The sequence below is a fragment of the Macrotis lagotis genome, chromosome 5 (assembly GCF_037893015.1).
Source record: "Macrotis lagotis isolate mMagLag1 chromosome 5, bilby.v1.9.chrom.fasta, whole genome shotgun sequence".
Taxonomy (NCBI): Eukaryota; Metazoa; Chordata; class Mammalia; order Peramelemorphia; family Peramelidae; genus Macrotis; species Macrotis lagotis.
This window is the reverse complement of record NC_133662.1, coordinates 1,602,280-1,619,521: the sequence shown is the minus strand read 5'-3', so window position 1 is coordinate 1,619,521 and position 17,242 is coordinate 1,602,280.

Below are 17,242 nucleotides of genomic sequence, written 5' to 3'. Positions count from 1 at the left end.
TCTTGAATCTTTTCTTTTCATGCTCCTTTCTTCTGATTCTCACTAAGACCTGACTTCCTGATAACATAACCTCTCTGGACTTCATTTCCAACACTAGCTTCATTTTTATTTATTTTCCCTACAGTCACTGGACACTGGGGAGTTGGAAAACCCCTTGCTTCCCATTGCCACTTCCAGGTTATCCCTCTACCCCATGATTCAGTTAACTTCTCCTTCTTTGAGGTTCACTCAATTCAAACCCAAATCCTGGTAGTTGTCTACCAATCTCCAGAACATTTCCATTCTTACATCAATGAATCCAGTGCCTGAATCACAATCTTTCTCTCCTGAACGCCTGTCCACATACTCATACACATTGATACTCCTATAAATACCCTAACCTCTCATTTTCTCATCCTACTCTTTCTCATGACTGCCTTTTCACCTCTCTTCTACCTCAGGTGGAAGATAAAGTTGGTCATACTCTTGATCTTTTCCATAGATATACCACTTCTATATTCATGAACTCTGAAATTCTCTTATCTGATCACAATCTATTGTCATTCTTCTCTTTCTGCCTTGCAAGAACAAGCACTTCTTCATCCACAGCATGACCTTCAATCCTTAGAGCCTTCTGGTTTTTCCCAGGCTACCACCCCTGTATTTATTACTCTCCTTCCTTCCTCATCTTGATCCCTTGGTTCTCTTTTGAGTCTGTTGTCCCTTACCTTATCCCTAACCTTGCCTTACCAAACCTCAGCTTTGAATTACTTTTGCTTTCATTCTTATTCCTATGTTGCTGAATCAAACTACAAAAAAATCATGAAACTGTTGATTGGTTTAACTACAAAATTATGTAACAGAACTCCAAACAGACCCTTGGACTACTATATAATTCTTTGACATTTCCTTAAATATCACTAATTTCACTCACCATAGGAATTTTTCCAATTTTTTCATTCCTCCTCCTATGACTCTTCCTTCATCTTTTCAATTGAGAACTTGGCTTCAAATTTTATTGAAAAAAAATTGATTCCATATTTTGAAAACTCTTTTTCCCAGCTCCTTATCTCACATAACCCAGTTCCCTTCTGCCAACATCTCCTCATGATATGAAGAAATGGCTCTTTTCCTTTTCAAGGCAAACCTCTCTATATGCACAAGTGCTTGGATTCTACCTTGTCTGCTCTAGCAGATTGTTCCCTCTGGGACCCTAGTTCTCTCACTTATAGTCAATATTTCCTTGTCTACTGCTTGTTTCTCTACTGCCAGCATGTCATTTTGACTATTTTTCCTCATCTCAAAAACTCCCCATTTAAAGCATCTATTCCAGCTACAATTCTCTAGCTCTTATTTGTGTGGATAAACTCACTGAGAAGACCACCTATAATTGGTACCTTCATTTCCTTTCTTCTCTCTTTTAATTCCCTACAATCTTACTTTTAACCTTTATTTCAATTGAAGCTGGTCTCTAAAGTTATTAATAATCTCTTAAATATAAAATCTAATAGGTTTTTCTCAATTCTTCTCAATGCTTGATGTCTCTGTAGCCTTTGACACTATTGTTTACCTTCTCCTTTATTCTTTTCTGGCTAGTTTTTGGGACTCTTTGAGAAGAAGACGAGGAGGAGGAGGAGGAGGAGGAGGAGGAGGAGGAGGAGGAGATAGATTCTATCAGGTTCCTTTCCTGGGTCTTCTTCATGTAAGACATGGCTGCTCATTATGGCCATCCCATTATTCTAACTAGATCATTTATCCTCTATGACTTCATCAGCTCCCAGAGATTCAATGATTATTTCTGTGTCGATGATTCAAATCTACTTTTTTCAGTATCATCTTTTCTGACCTTCAATCTCATAACTTCAGTTACCTTGTAGACATCTTAGACTGTATTTCTAGACAAACACTTCAGATAGTTTCACTTGCTGTTCCCCAGCATAAAATGCTCTCCTTCCTTGTTTTTACTTCCTGGCCTCCTTGGTTTCCTTCAAGTCTTAGCTAAAATTCCACCTTCTATAGGAAGTCTTTATGGATTCCTTTTAATTCTATTTCCTTCCCTCAATTTATCCTGTATAATTTATAGAAAAAGGTTTTGGAGCATGCTCAGATCATCTCAGATGGAGACACTCTGCTTTTGAGAGAAGATATTCTGTGCTCCTCTATCACCTGGGTGGTAGTTTGGCTTTAGTTGATTCCATAGCTAGACTAGGCTGTATATTTTAAAATGCCAGACTAGGTCAAGTCTAGCTCTCTTTCTTGGCTGCTTTTTCCTAACTCATCATTCAGAGAGGATTAAGGTTGACCAATTTTACTGGTGCCATTCACTGAACTACCAAGGGGTGGGGGGAGGCTTCTTCCTGTTTGGGCATATAGCCCCAATCAATGGGACTGTCAGACAGTGGGACTAAGATACAAAATTGTTTTTAAATTTTACATAGTTGTTTCTATATTGACTTCTTCATTAGATAGTGAACTCCCTTAGAAAGAATTTATCTTTCATGGAATCCCCAACACAAAGCTCAATGTCTGGAACGTAATGGAGGGACAAATAAAACTAATTCTGTCATCAGAATATACAATCCATCAACTGATTGGAAGGAATAATTAAATCAAAAATTTTGGAAATTGGTCACAAATCTGGGAGCACAGTGGTGTAGAAATAATAGAGTACTTTAACCAAAAATCTGCTAAAATTCTTTCTCTCTTAAAAGCAGAGAATTCAACTTATCTAAACTTTTTAACTTAACTTTATCTTAAAATTTTTATCCTTCAAAAGAAGGAAGCAGCACAGATGAGTACTATCCAGGAACTGTTTTTTTTACCAAGAATGAGAAAAAGGTTGGGAGTAGAAATGTTGGGAACATTGGATAAAAGTGACATTTTCTCTTAGAGTCTGTGATAGAGAAGTAGAAAAATCCAGTCATAATCTGACATACACCATAGATAAGTAATTTAGAATTCTAAGTGTTCAAAGGATGGATAGGTAAGATCTTGACACTAAAATTCAACAGAAGTCATCAAGTGAGGAAGGAGGAAACCAGAAAAAAATTCTGAGGACACAAAAAGAAATAATCTCAATGAGGAAAAAAATAGGGAATTGCCTGAAAAGACTGATCACAGGAAACTTACCAATTTATCATATATCATAGGATAATAGTTTAGAGTTAGAAAGATATTAGGGATCACTGAATCTAACCCCCTCATTTTACAGAAAAAGAGATCAAGGCTAAAAGAGATTAAGTAATTTGTCCAGAATGGATGGGGTGAGATTAAACCTGTTTTCCTACCTTCAAGTCTATCACTCTGATCAATGCAAAACATTGCCTCAAAACTTAACAAAAGCAACGGCAAGTAATTGGGGAAGAATAATATAATTGTGATAACTTGGAAGAATAACGAATCATGGTTCAGACAGAAAAATTAGTTTCAAAAATGCTAAAACTCTGAACAAGCTGAGACATGTGAGAAAAAACTAAGAAAAATAACCAAAAACTTTTAGGCTATTTTGGGGGAAAGCATGGGCTCACAGAAATGACAAGACCACGGATCAAGGAGGATGGGACAATAGCTGACATCAGAAAAAAGACAACTCCATTCAATGATAGGATAAAAATGGCTAAAAGAGTTGATGTCCAAGATAAGTAAGGAGAGATTAAGAGAATATGCAGTTATGGTTGATGAATTCAAGTCACCTGGCACAGATGAACTATGCCCTCAGGTACTGGAACTGACAAGTGTGATTGCTGAGCCATTAGCAGTGATATCTGGTAGACTCAGAAGAATGTACACAACCCTTGAGAAAGAAAAATTTCCTGTTCTTCCAAACAAAGGAAGTGAACTGAGTTTGCAAACTATTAGTAAATAGTTCTGCCTCCTGGGAGAATTTTACAATAGATTACCTATAAGATGGTTATTGAACATCTAGAAAATGCTGATTACAAAGAGCTTCTTCAAGAACAGTGCATATCAAACTGACCTTCCTTTTTTTTTTTTTTTTTTTTTTAAAGATTGTGTCAGGAGAATGCTATAATGAATTTTGGCAAAACAGTTTATCTTTTTTTTTTTAAGGTTTTTTGCAAGGCAAATGGGGTTAAGTAGCTTGCCCAAGGCCACACAGCTAGGTAATTAAGTAGACACAGGATGGATTTGAATTGAGGTACTCCTGACTCCAGGGCTGGTGCTCTATCCACTGCGCCATCTAGCCACCCCAGCAAAACATTTTAAAAAGCATTTTATGTTATTCTTATGGAGGAAAATAAAGATAAGTGAATAATACAATTAAATGGATTCAGAAGAGTTCCAGAGCAATAGGCCTCGAGTCAGGAAGGTTCATTTATATGAGTTCAAATCCAGCCTCAGATACTTACTAGCTGTGTGACCCACCCTGGGCAAGTCACTTCACCTGTTTGTCTCAATTTTCTCATCTGTCAAATGAGCTGGAGAAGGAAACCACTACAGTACCTTTGTCAAGAAAATCCCAAATGAAGACATGAAGATTTGGACACAACTGAAAATGAACCACAAGAACAAATAGGGGCATCTTTAATGATTCAGGTCTCAGTGTCTACTATATTTAACCTTCTTAGACATAGATGCCATATGTGATAGAACAGGAGTCCTATAGTTCCCAGATTAGTTTTTCCTAAAAGGCAGGAAAGATCCTGATTGGTTCCTACCTCCTTTGACACCACTGCCTTGTGATCCAAGGTCATACAATGTTCTATATATGGTTGATGGCCTCCAGCTAGTTGAATATCTGAAGACTACAAGAGTTACCTCACTTTCCCTTGTTGATCAGATCTGTTTTTATATGCAGATAAGAGAGGTCCTGTCTACAGAATCTATAGATCTGTTTCCCAGCTGTTTATCTATTTGGTGTGAAGACAAATTAAGCCTCCTTTTGTTAATTGTTCAAATGATCAGTGAGAGACTCAAGTCGTCCCCAAATCACAGCTGAACTAATAGGGTGATGATATTGGGACTGCCTCTGATAGCTTAGCAAATCTTTATATGATCAATAATTGGCAGGCAGTTAACATACTGGGATGGGAGAGTCATTGTTAGAGATATCAGTTTATCTGAAAAAATTCTGGAAGTGTTAGTGGACCATAGCTCAATGTGGTGTTCAAAAAAAAACCTGATGTGATTCTTGAGTATGTTAAGAGAAACATAACTTTCTTTTGTTTTTTTTTTAAGGTTTTTGCAAGGCAAATGGGGTTAAGTGGTTTGCCCAAGGCCACACAGCTAGGTAATTATTTAGTCTGGATTTGAACCCAGGTACTCCTGACTCTAGGGCAGGTGCTTTATCCACTGTGCCACCTAGCCGCCCCTGAAACATAACTTTCAAGTCCACAACAACCATTTATTAAGTACCTACTATATCTAGATACTATACTAGGGTTGGGGGATACAAAGAAAGGCAAAAATAATCAGTTCCTGCTCTCAAGTTACCTAGTGGAGGAGACATGTAAATAATTATGGACCAACAAGATAAATACAGGGTAAATTGGAGATAATCAACAGAAGGCATGCACTAGTATTGAGGGGGATTGGGAAAGGTTTCCTTCAGAAGGTGAGGTTTTAGCTAAGATTTGAAGAAAGACTGGATATGGAAATGGTAGGAGACTACATTCAGTCAGTGAAAACACTTGAAATTGGGATATGGAAAGTCTTGTAAGAGAAAGAACAAGAAGACTTGATTTTACTTGATTTCAGAATGTGTGGAGGAGATAATGTGTAATAAGACTAAAAATACAGGAAGGGGATGGATTATGAAAGACTGAATACCAAACAGAAAAATTTATACTTAATATGAGAAGCAATAGGATTTATGTAGTTAATTGGGGGCGTGGGGAAAGAACATGGTCAGACATTTGCTTTAGGCTGATAGAATACTTTGAGTTTAAGGCATCTGAACTGTTTGTTCTTCAATTGTGTCTGACTCTTCATGAGTCCATTTGGAGTTTTCTTTGACAACTGAATGGAGGATGGTTCAGAGTGGGTAATGAGTTGAGACATGATAGGAGGCCAACAGGATATTTTAATAGTTTAATCATGAGATGATGAGAGTCTTCCCCAATATAATCTGCTAAATCCAATTCAAAAAACATTTCTTAAGCATCTACTGTATGCCAGATACTGTGCTAAGCAATGAATCATTTTTTAAAAAGTTAATTTAAATAATTTAATAATTTTTAAGGAGTCCAGAGTTCTAATGACTTTACCACCTAGCTACTACTTGGCACACTTCATAAATACTTATTGATAGACTGATTTCTTCTCTGTACACAGGTCAGAAACTAGTTTTCCTAAGAATGGACTTTCCTAACATGGAGGGTTATGAATTCCAGTGTGAGGGTCACCAGTCACCTAGAAGGATACTATTTCCTTAACAACTTCCTTCTCAAAGGAGAATAGTCAGAAGGTAAATACTATGGAAGGACTGAAGCCATGATGTGAGGGTCAGAAAGATCCTGACCTTACCAACCCTCCATGGATGGTTCAGTTTCAAGGTGAATGAGAAATATGCCAATTGGTTGTCAAAATAAAATAAATGTTTTTAAATGAATTTCTTTTGAACTTAAATTAACCTTTTCCTTTTCTGAGCTTTGTGTATATTTGCTTATGAAAGATCTTGGTGAAAACCACATTAGGGGCTGGGTTCCTTGTAGTCTATAAGAACTTTGGATACAGATTTCATGCTAGTAGTTTTTATAAGATGATCTCTAAAAACAGCCTTGGGAAGAAGAGAATTCTCTCCACAATGGCCAAGAAAAAGGGAAAAGACTTATGAAAGAGCAGAGCTAAAGTTATATATATAATATATAACTCATAACTAAAACAATTAAGTCTAGTCCCAAGATAGAAGCTTTTCAGAGTGATTGTTGTTTAGTCCGTTAGTTGTGTTTGACTCTTCAGGATCCCATTTGGAGTTTTCTTGGCAAACAGACTGGAGTGATTTGCCATTTCCTTTTCCAGTTCATCTCATAGATGTGGAAACTGAGGCAAACAGGGTTCATTGTCTTGCTCAGAGTCCCACAGCCATTATATATCAAAGGTCAGATTCTTCCTCATTCCAAGTCCATACCACCTAGTTCTTCCTTGCAGACTCCCTTGTAGTGATGCCTTAAGCCAGAAGGATGAACTTGTAATGGTAAAATTGAAGGGTAACTCTCTGAGACTATTAAGTTACACAAAAAAAACGCTACTACAGAGAATTCCTGTACTCATACTACCTTATTTCACTAAGTTGCTTTAGAAATCTGTGGGGAAGGGAAAGGTTTATAAATGTAAGCTACTCTGCCTATAATGTATGACTGACTTCTCTATGAGAGGCTAATCATGAGCTTTTTAAAAAAAACTATTAATTTTTTCAACTATGTGCAACAACAATTTTTTTTAGGCTTTTGCAAGGCAAATGGAGTTAAGTGGCTTTGCCCAAGGCCACACAGCTAGGTAATTATTAAATGTTTGAGACTGGATTTGAACCCAGGTACTCCTGACTCCAGGGCCAGTGCTTTATCCACTGCATCACCTAGCCACCCCAATAATTTTCAAAAAATCAATTTTTACAAGGTTTTGAGCTTCACATTTTCCCCTTACCTCTTTTCCCTTCCCCCTCCCCATGACAGAAAGCAATCTAATAAAGGTTACACATGTATAATTATGTGAAACATAAATCCATATTAACCATGTTGTGAAGGAAGAATCAAATTGAAACATGAAAAAATTAGAGTGAAAAAAATACATAATCCATAAGACAACTTTTAAAAATTGAAAACAGTAAGAGCTTCTAAAGGCACATTTTAGAATGTCAATTCCTCATCCTGCTATCAAAGGAACAGTAAACCAACATCCCCTCCTACCACCACCAGGCAAACTCACCCAGGATTTTTAATTATCTTTCACCACCTACTAGAAACTATCCCTGTCCTCACTCTGTACTCTGGTCTACAGTGGCAGCACCATCTTGAGCCACCTAGGACTTTTCTGATAAAACTGAGTTATCTTCTGTCTAGAGAGTCTGAGATCATTAAATAATTGTTCATCAGAAGATTGAGTTCTGTAAACAGGCCGCCTATGACCAGAACTGCAAAGTAAAGAGATGTTTTATTACTTAATAACCTTGTTTCCTTGAAGTCATGATACAGAGGGAATTACGTTTTGACCATAAATAGAAAAGAGTATAGTCAGTCTGTCTGTGTTTGGGTATGGGTGAGATATGCTATGGAAGGGGGAGGGGAGGATCCATGGAGTTCAAATGCTACAGAGTTTTTCAAGTTCTGGCTGTGCCACATATGGACAGAGTAATTCTGAGTAAATCGATTAATCTCTCTAAGAGAAGTTTGTAAGATTAAGAGTAGTGATCATCTTTTGCCTCTTTTTGTTTCTATAGTGTCCAGTAACTGTCTGGCATATAATATATATTTATTAAATGTTTATTGATTAATGGATTGATTGAGATAAGCTAAGCTACCTTATTGATGATGCTGGGGATGGTCAAGGCTGATAGAATACTTTGAGTTTAGGGCATCTGAACTGTTTGTTCTTCAATTGTGTCTGACTCTTCATGAGTCCATTTGGAGTTTTCTTTGAGATTTCGTTATAAATGAAGAATTGAACCATCTAGCCAGTAAGCATCTGAGATCAGATTTGAACTAAGGATCTGGTCTTCCTGACCCCAGACCCAGCCCTCTGTCATCTAGGTTTCTGTTAAAGAGTAGCAGGTATCCATACTGTGTGGCAACAACATGGTGAACCCTGTTAAAGTAACAGAAGTTTTTCAAAACTACTCCTGGTAAAAAGAGAGTTTTATTCAGCCTTGATATCAGTCACCTTGCCATCTTAGTAAGAAATTACGACTCTTGCATATTTTCCCCTATGTTGATTACAAACAGCAGCAAGACAATGATCAGGATGCTGGGAGGTTTGTTTTGCCGGGAAGAGAGAGACAAGGATTGTGCAAGGATGGATGATGGTAGTCTTTGAAGAGCAATTTGGGTTGCTTGATGTTGGGCAATCTTCATTCTCAAGCCACAAAGGTGGTTAATAATTTTCATTATTCACTGTTTTTACAAAAATATTTTCCAACTTACCCAGTTTGAGTGTGGACATTATTTTAATGGCCTCCACTTACAGGGTAAGATGGTAAACCCTAGGGAATAAAATTTCATGTCTTTCTGTCAATTTTGTTTTAACTGTATTTTTTTTTAAATCAATATTTTGAGGGCAGCTAGGTGGCGCAGTGGATAGAGCACTGGACCTGGAGTCAGGAGTACCTGAGTTCAAATCCAGCCTGAGACACTTAATAATTACCTAGCTATGTGGCCTTGGCCAAGCCACTTAACCCCATTACTTTGCAAAAAAAATGAATATTTCTTTGATAGAGTAACATAAAAATAAAACTATAAATAAAATTATGAATCTCAATTATTTTTAAAAGTATAATTTACATTTAACATAGTAGTTCCAACACTGCCCTTCATATCTGTGTCTTCTTCTGTACTTCCTCCTTCCTTTTGTATATTATTTTAATGTTCCATTGACATGCTTTTCCTTTTCTTCTTTTTAAGGGTATTTTCCCTACTGATAGATTTTTTTCCATAATTTTATCAATCAAAAAAGCCCCCACTTGTAACAAATAAGTAACAAATAGGGAAAACAAACATAGTAGCAATGTCTGAAATATATGTCTCATTCTGATTGTCCATCACCTCTTTGTAAAGAAGGGAAAGCATTATTTATCATCAGTCTTTGGAGTTAATTTTTTTAAAATTAATTAATTTATTAACCCTATATTTTTAAAGGTTTTTTAATAGATGCTCCCAGCATCTCAGAGTCAACCTAATACCTAATGGAGAGTCCAGATCAGCCTGATCAGTTGGAAAAATGGAATAGGCCAAAGCTTCAGGAGTGATCAATATGGAAATTAGTCCATAAATGGCCACTGCAATTCCAATCTGTGCTAGATAGGAGATCCCATATCAGAAAAAAAAAAAGGTGGTAGTGATATTTGCAATAATTACCTGAGAGAAAAAATGGAACCTGATTCAAGATTTGCCTCATATATATATAAGGTTAATGGCTAGAATTTTATATAAATAAGATTTACAGACTGCTTTATATATTTTATCATATTTGAATTCTACAACATTATCTCCATTATAAAGAGGAGGAAACAAACTAAGAAATGTTAAGTGACTTGCATATGAGAATTACAAAGTTAGTAAATGCCTAAGGCAGGATTTGAACTCAGGTTCAATTTCTCATTCACTAAGATACCTAACTGCCATTCATCCTGGATACATGACTCTGGGCAGGGCCCTTAACCTCTATTTTTTTTTTTTTGGTATAACTTTTCAAGTCCTTCAAAAGAGGGAGGATGGAGATCTGCATTGGTAAAGGGTGTTGCCTCACATGAGTTCTCTATACCAATGAAATCATAGGTCAGGTCCCTCTCCCTGTTATCTCGCATGGTTCTTTGTTTCTTCAACCAATATTTATCAATGACCTACTTGTTAACCCTGGGGAATGAAAAAGTTAAAAAAACACCTAATACATGTTCCTCATCTTTTAAGAAGTCAACATCCTACTAGGGAGGATGAAAATGTTCATGGATGAGTTTAATGTAAGAGACAGTGTGATGGAGTCAAAGGAAATATTAAAGGGAAGTAGGAAAGATCTTAAGGAGAGAATACTTGCAATTTAGGGGAAGAGAGAAGGCAGATGGGGATCAGGACAGAGACAGGGATACAAATGGTCTGTTAGAAAAGAGCTGATAATAGACTATGGTTGGAATATCTGGTATTCTTAATTTGGGATCCCTTCCATTCAAGGAGCTATGGTTAGGGATTCAGGGAGTCTGTGAACATAGATGTGTATATAAATAACACAAATACATATGAATATATAATATACTTTGTTATCAATAAGAAAACTTAATCTTCCAGTGAAAGAATTAATCCTTTAATTAAAAGATCTTGCAAGACACAAATGTCCCCTAGTGTAAGGCACACTGAGGTACATCAGTGTCCAGTATTAATAATTTTAGAAGACTTTTGTCCCTTCTGAGTTCTCATAGGCCCTTGTCATTAGGGTTACAATCTAAGAGATCCACCCATCCCATGAAACCCTCTAATATGTGCCCCCTCCCTGATCATATGATGCATGTTATGTTGATGAACCTCAATTGGCAAGGGGTGTGAGGATTACTATGCATGAACTTAATTGCGTAAATTCAATTGAATAAAATTAGAAGCCCTAGGTCAACCCAGGCTACTTGGGGTTGGATTCATTCCAATTTTGGGTCTGGCATCTTCAGGTGAGATTGGAATATCTCTCCCAGTTCTGTGATTAACTGAGGTCAATTCCTTTATTATGTATCCTTCTTTGTTATGTATATTTTAGACAGCCTCCTCCCTGTGGAAGCCAAAACACCCTACATTCCTCACATACATATATATATATATATAATATTTACACATGTATGTAATATATTCATGCCTATATATGCATACGCATACATATAGTTATCCCTTCCACAATGCAACTTTCCCTATTGCAGTTTCGATTGCAAGTTGGTATATGAAATTAGATGGGAATTTGGGGAGTATTGCATTCAACCTGGGAAAATCAGAAGCAGAAAATTATTTTCACTTATCATTCACCTACATATAGCCTATACCCAAATACTTAACTCAAATCTTATAAGATCCTGGGAACACTAAAATATTTTGTGCCAATTTTCCAGTTCACAAAGGGGTGTGCCTTGCCTCTAAGCCCCAAGACATGGAAAGAATAACTGTATATCTTTTTTTTTACTAACCTCTAAGACAAAGTTAATATTTCCTTCATTTATGAATTATAAAAATATTCCAAAAAGGGATGCCTGAACTTTACCAGGCTACCAAAAGGGAGATCAGAGGAATGTAGGACCCAAGTGAAAGTTCAGTGAGTTCCAATCAAGGAGGCAAATCGTTTTTAAAAACTCTGTTATTGAATGCAATGACTCTGAAGGATACATATAGACAGATCCAACTCTTCAGGTCCTTGCCCATGAGCACGTACCCAGATTTTTCAGATTGATAATATCAGCCAGCAGACCCCTTTTGGATACTGATTTATATAGGATTAACAAAAAACAAACCTTCCTTAGCTCATTTAGTCAGTCCATGTTCTGGATCTAAAGACTTCTAGGACTGAGGCATCCTACACAGCAGAATTAAACCCCTCCCCCATCAGCAGTTTAACTCCTATTCCTCAAATTAGTAGATAGCTTCAGTAGGTACCGCTCTACTGATGATCCAGAGGGTTGTGGTTCAGTTTGAAGACTGGGTCCTGCTACTGTTTTTTGATTGATTATAATCCATACATCCCTGTTCATTCTATGTAATCTACCTTAAAGATCCCATTACATCAGCTCATCTTCTCCCGCCCCAATCCACATTTCTTCCAAACTTTTAGCTTACTGACAAGGGGACCAATAAGATATTCAAGTTAATCAGATTCAGGTCATCCTCAATTCTCTCTCTTATCCCACATTTCTAATCAATTGCCAAATCTTTTTCATCTGTACATCTCTTGCATCCATGCCCTTCTCTGATTCTCATCACCTTCTCATGGATCTCCCTTCTGCAAGTTGGCTTCTTCTCTAATCCTCCTTCACATGATCATCAAAGTTATTTCCCTGAAGCACGGTAGTTCCAATCACTTCCCTCCTACTGCTTCTCTCAGACTTCTAGTTTCTAATGGCTGTTATCCCTAGGAGCAAAAAGTATTTTATCTTTTAAAAGTTTCCATATGTATATAAGTTTCCAAGTAAGAACTGTACCTGCAGTTTCATTATGGAATTCCCAGGTGAGGAAAGAACCTCTATCAATACAGGTTGGCACCTTCTCTACAACTTAGAGGGGTCTTAGAGAGTTCCCCAAGAAAATAATAAATGAAAGTTTTATTATATATATATATTATATATTATATATATATATATATATATATATATATATATATATATATTTGTGAGAAATGTAGGGTGTTGGTCTTCACAGGGTGTGGAGGGGAGCCCTTAGGGAATCCATTACAAAGGGGGAATGGCCCAGTCAATCACAAGACTGGAAGAGTCTTCCTAATCTCATTCCAGGGATACCAAACCCCAAACCGGTTCTCAACCGGTTAAGAGTGTTCTTGAACTAATGCTACTGAGTTTGCACAATTAGGTAATTGAATATTAACCCACATACCCCCTGTGACAATTGGGGTTCTTTAGCATATCATGCATCTTATGATATGGGTGGGGGATCAAATTAGGGGTATGTCATGGAATGGGTGGACCTCTTAGATTGTAACTCAAACTCTGAGAGCCTATGAACATCCAAGAGGGAGGGGAAAGTTTCTGAAGACCATAAATTACCTGACTTTGAAGACTAATTCATGCCTCACGCCTAGGGGTGAGGTACTCATATCTTGTAAGATGTATCTTGCAAGGTTCGTGAATAAAATGTCCAATTTTCTCTCACTCTAGCAGGTTTTTCTTTTCATTCATTTATAACAATATTTATTAGTATACTACATACTATACTATATATTATATTGTCTAGTTTTTAGGTAAATAGTTTACAAATAAGAATATAAGTAAATTAATATTCACATTGTAAATATTATCAATATTATCAAAAAAATTTTAATTGAAAGAAGGCATGGTCAAATAAATTTGAAAATGTTGAGATTGCTTACTGATCTAGGCAGCCTCATTTTACCAATGCGAAAACTAAAGCCTGGGAAGATTATGAAGGACCTAAGGTCACAGGGATCATAAATGGCAGAACCAAGACTAGGGTTCAGGTTCACTAGAACAGAATAAGGATTACTTTTGAATAAAGTCACTTAACTTTCCAAAAGGAATTATTTGCTTTCCAAAGGAATATCCAAATGCAAATGAACAGAAATCAGAAATGTTAATTGCTTTATCCCCTTGGACCTCAGTTTCCCAAAATGTAAAATAAGGAATTTGGATTAGGTGATCTTTAAGTGTGCTAGTAAATATTTAACAATAAGTTTGGGAGAGGGGCATTAAACTTTATTCAGTATTATTAATATTTTTCCATTGCTTTCTTAAGATTCAACAACCAACAAAACAATAAATTAAATCAGGGCTTGGGGCATTTGTCCATTTCCAAAATATAAATGCTCACCCTGAAAATTAAGGTTTTTGCAAGGCAAATGGGGTTAAGTGGCTTGCCTAAGGCCACACAGCTAGGTAATTATTAAGTGTCTGAGGCAGGATTTGAACCCAGGTACTCCTGACTCCAGGGCAGGGCCAGTGCTTTATCCACTGCGCCACCTAGCCATCCCTTCTCTTTCTTCTTTTTAAAGGATGAAGGTCTGCTCAGTGTCATGAAAATGAGGCTTGATTTGCCATCTGGTGGACCCACTTTGAAACTACAGAGATTTTAGATTGAACAAAGGCTTGTAGCTGTCTTTTTAATATGGATATTTAATTTTCCAAGGGGCCTCTAGGTGGCACAAGTGATTAAGTGAATAGATTTAAGAAGACCTGGAATCACTTCATCACATATTTACTAGCTGTGTGACCCTGGGTGAATCAAAATCTCTCTGTACCTCATTGTTTTCATTTGTAAAAAGGGGCTAATGATAGCGCTACCTCCAGGGTTGATGGAAAAATAAAATGAGCTAATATTTTCAATGTACTTTTGAATTTTAAGTTCAGTTATTTTTCAGTCACGTCTGACTCTTGATAACCCTCTTTGGGATTTTCTTGGCAAAGATATGAGTGGCTTGCCATTTCCTTCCCCAGCTCATTTTATAGATGAGAAAACTGAGACAAACAGGGTGAACTGACTTGCCCAGATTCACACAACTAGAAAGTGTCTGAAGCCAGATTTGAACTCAGGAAGAAAAGTCCAACAGCACTCTAACCACTGTGCCACCTAGATGTTTTATTATTATTTTTGGATCAATGAGAACAATCAAGCAAGTCAAATATTTACTATAATGTTGCACTTATGATTTGGCCATAAGCTGGGTCTCACTTTCCCAATATGTAAAATAAGGAGTTTATATTAGGTGATCTTTAAGGCTCCTTACAGTCAGGAGCATCCTTTATTCTAGTCAAATTTTTGTCTACTTGCCCATTGTCACATAGCTAGTAAATGACTTAAGACCAGATTTCAATTGAACTCAGGTCCTCTTGATTGCAGACCCAGCACACTATCCACTGATCCATCTAGTTTCTAAAAAAAATGACTAAAATCACATAAATGAAAAATGTAACTACCTCAAAACTAAGTTCTAGGGAACTCTCACAGCCAAACTTGACCACAAGGAAGATAAACACAGGAGATGACTTTTCTTTGCAGAGGTTGGGGACCATGGGTGTGGAACATTCTTTGATATATTAGCTAATTTTCTGTAACTTTTTTTCTTCCTCTTTTTTTTTCCTTCTTTATTGTTTGTTGACCAGTGAAAAATAGTTTGGTTGGTACTGAACTAACCCATCTAGCCTCCATTTCAGTCTCTTTTTGGAATATTACTTGTAGTGTCAAGTTTCCTAGTTCCTCATTTCTACCTTCTTACTGGGTAACTTAGAAAATACTCTCATTTTACTTTTAGATCAGAGGGCAATCTCCCACTGATATCATGCTAGCTCTTTGTCTCAAAGTATAGATACACATTTGAGCTTAGGGGGTTTTGAGCCTTCAACCAGACCCTGACTGCCCCTGTGGTATACTGCCCACATGTCTTAGCATGGAGGCTACCCACTGAGACAGTGCCTGACAACAATTCTCCTTCACTCTCCCTTTGTAACAATAAAGTCTGTCAAAGCTCTGCCTTTTTATCCAACTCCTATATGCTACAATTATTATGAAGGGATGTTTCTGGGGCAGCTAGGAGTCAGGAGGATCCCAGTTCAAATTCGACCTCAGACACTTAATAATTGCTTAGCTGTGTGACCTTAGGCAAGTCACTTAAGCCCACTGTCTTAAATAAGTAAAAAAAAATTAAATTAAAAAAAGGATGTTTCTCTGGAAAGAGGTTGCAGGAAGGATCAAAACTAGATATTAATAAAATGTATTTTTAAAACTCATACAAATGGCAGCTAGCAGAGGTTTGCAAAGAGTTTTACAAAATCTTTTTTCATTTTATCCTCACCATAATCCTGGGAGGTTAGTGCTATTATTATTCTCATTTAATAGATGAGGAAGGTGGCAGCTAGATGGTGCAGTGGCTAAAGCACCGGCTCTGGAATCAGGAGTACCTGAGTTCAAATCCAGGCTCAGACACTTAATAATTACTTAGCTGTGTGGCCTTGGGCAAGCCACTTAACCCCATTTGCCTTGCAAAAAAAAAATCCTAAAAAAAAATAGATGAGGAAAATAGAGGTAGGGAAATTAAGTTATAGTTGGTTATATTGTGAATTTTGATATTATTATTGTTGTTGTTGTTGTTAAAGCCCTATTAAGCACTGAAGAAAACTAAAGACACATAAGACAACATCTCCAGTCACAGTGAGAAGATGAGGCTCTCCGGAACCTATACTTAATTTGAATGAAGCTGGCATCGTATCCTCAAATCTTCATACCTGGGGGTCCCTGTTAGAAACAAGACAGATATGGTATCTCCAAATGCATTAGAGAAGTGCTCAGAGGTTTCACCTGTGAACAAGTCTCCTCATTTCTCACATTTGATATTTCAGTTTAGGATGGAAACAAAAGTCATCTCAGAACAATGCCAGGAGATCCCCAAACATGTACCATCCCTCTTTGGAAATCTGAGGTTTAAGGTATTTTGCTTAAAAACTTCTCCTTCATAATGACTCATCAGTGACCTTGGGTTCAGAGTCTATGGGGATTTCCTGACTTAATTTTTTGGGAAGAGAGAAAATAGGTGATTTTCTTTTTATTTAAAAAAAAATTATCAGAATCCAGAGTATTTTTGATTCAAATTAAAATGCTGTTTTCTCTTCCTGTGCAGTCATCTCAGATGACTAACTATCTTTGGGACATTTAAAAGAGTTGGGCAATTTCTTAGAAACCATCTAGTCCAATCTTGTATTGATTGGGAAATTGAAGCCCAGAGTAATCTATCCAAGGTCATATAGGTTGAGAGTGATAGCAGAAAGATTTGAACTCTGGGTCTCTGATTTCCAAGCTCAGTGCACCTTCTTCCTGGACATGCTGTTCTGTGATCAGTGGAAGAAGTTAAAAGAAGATCCTTCAAATTTAACTTTTATTTTATAAAGCATTTA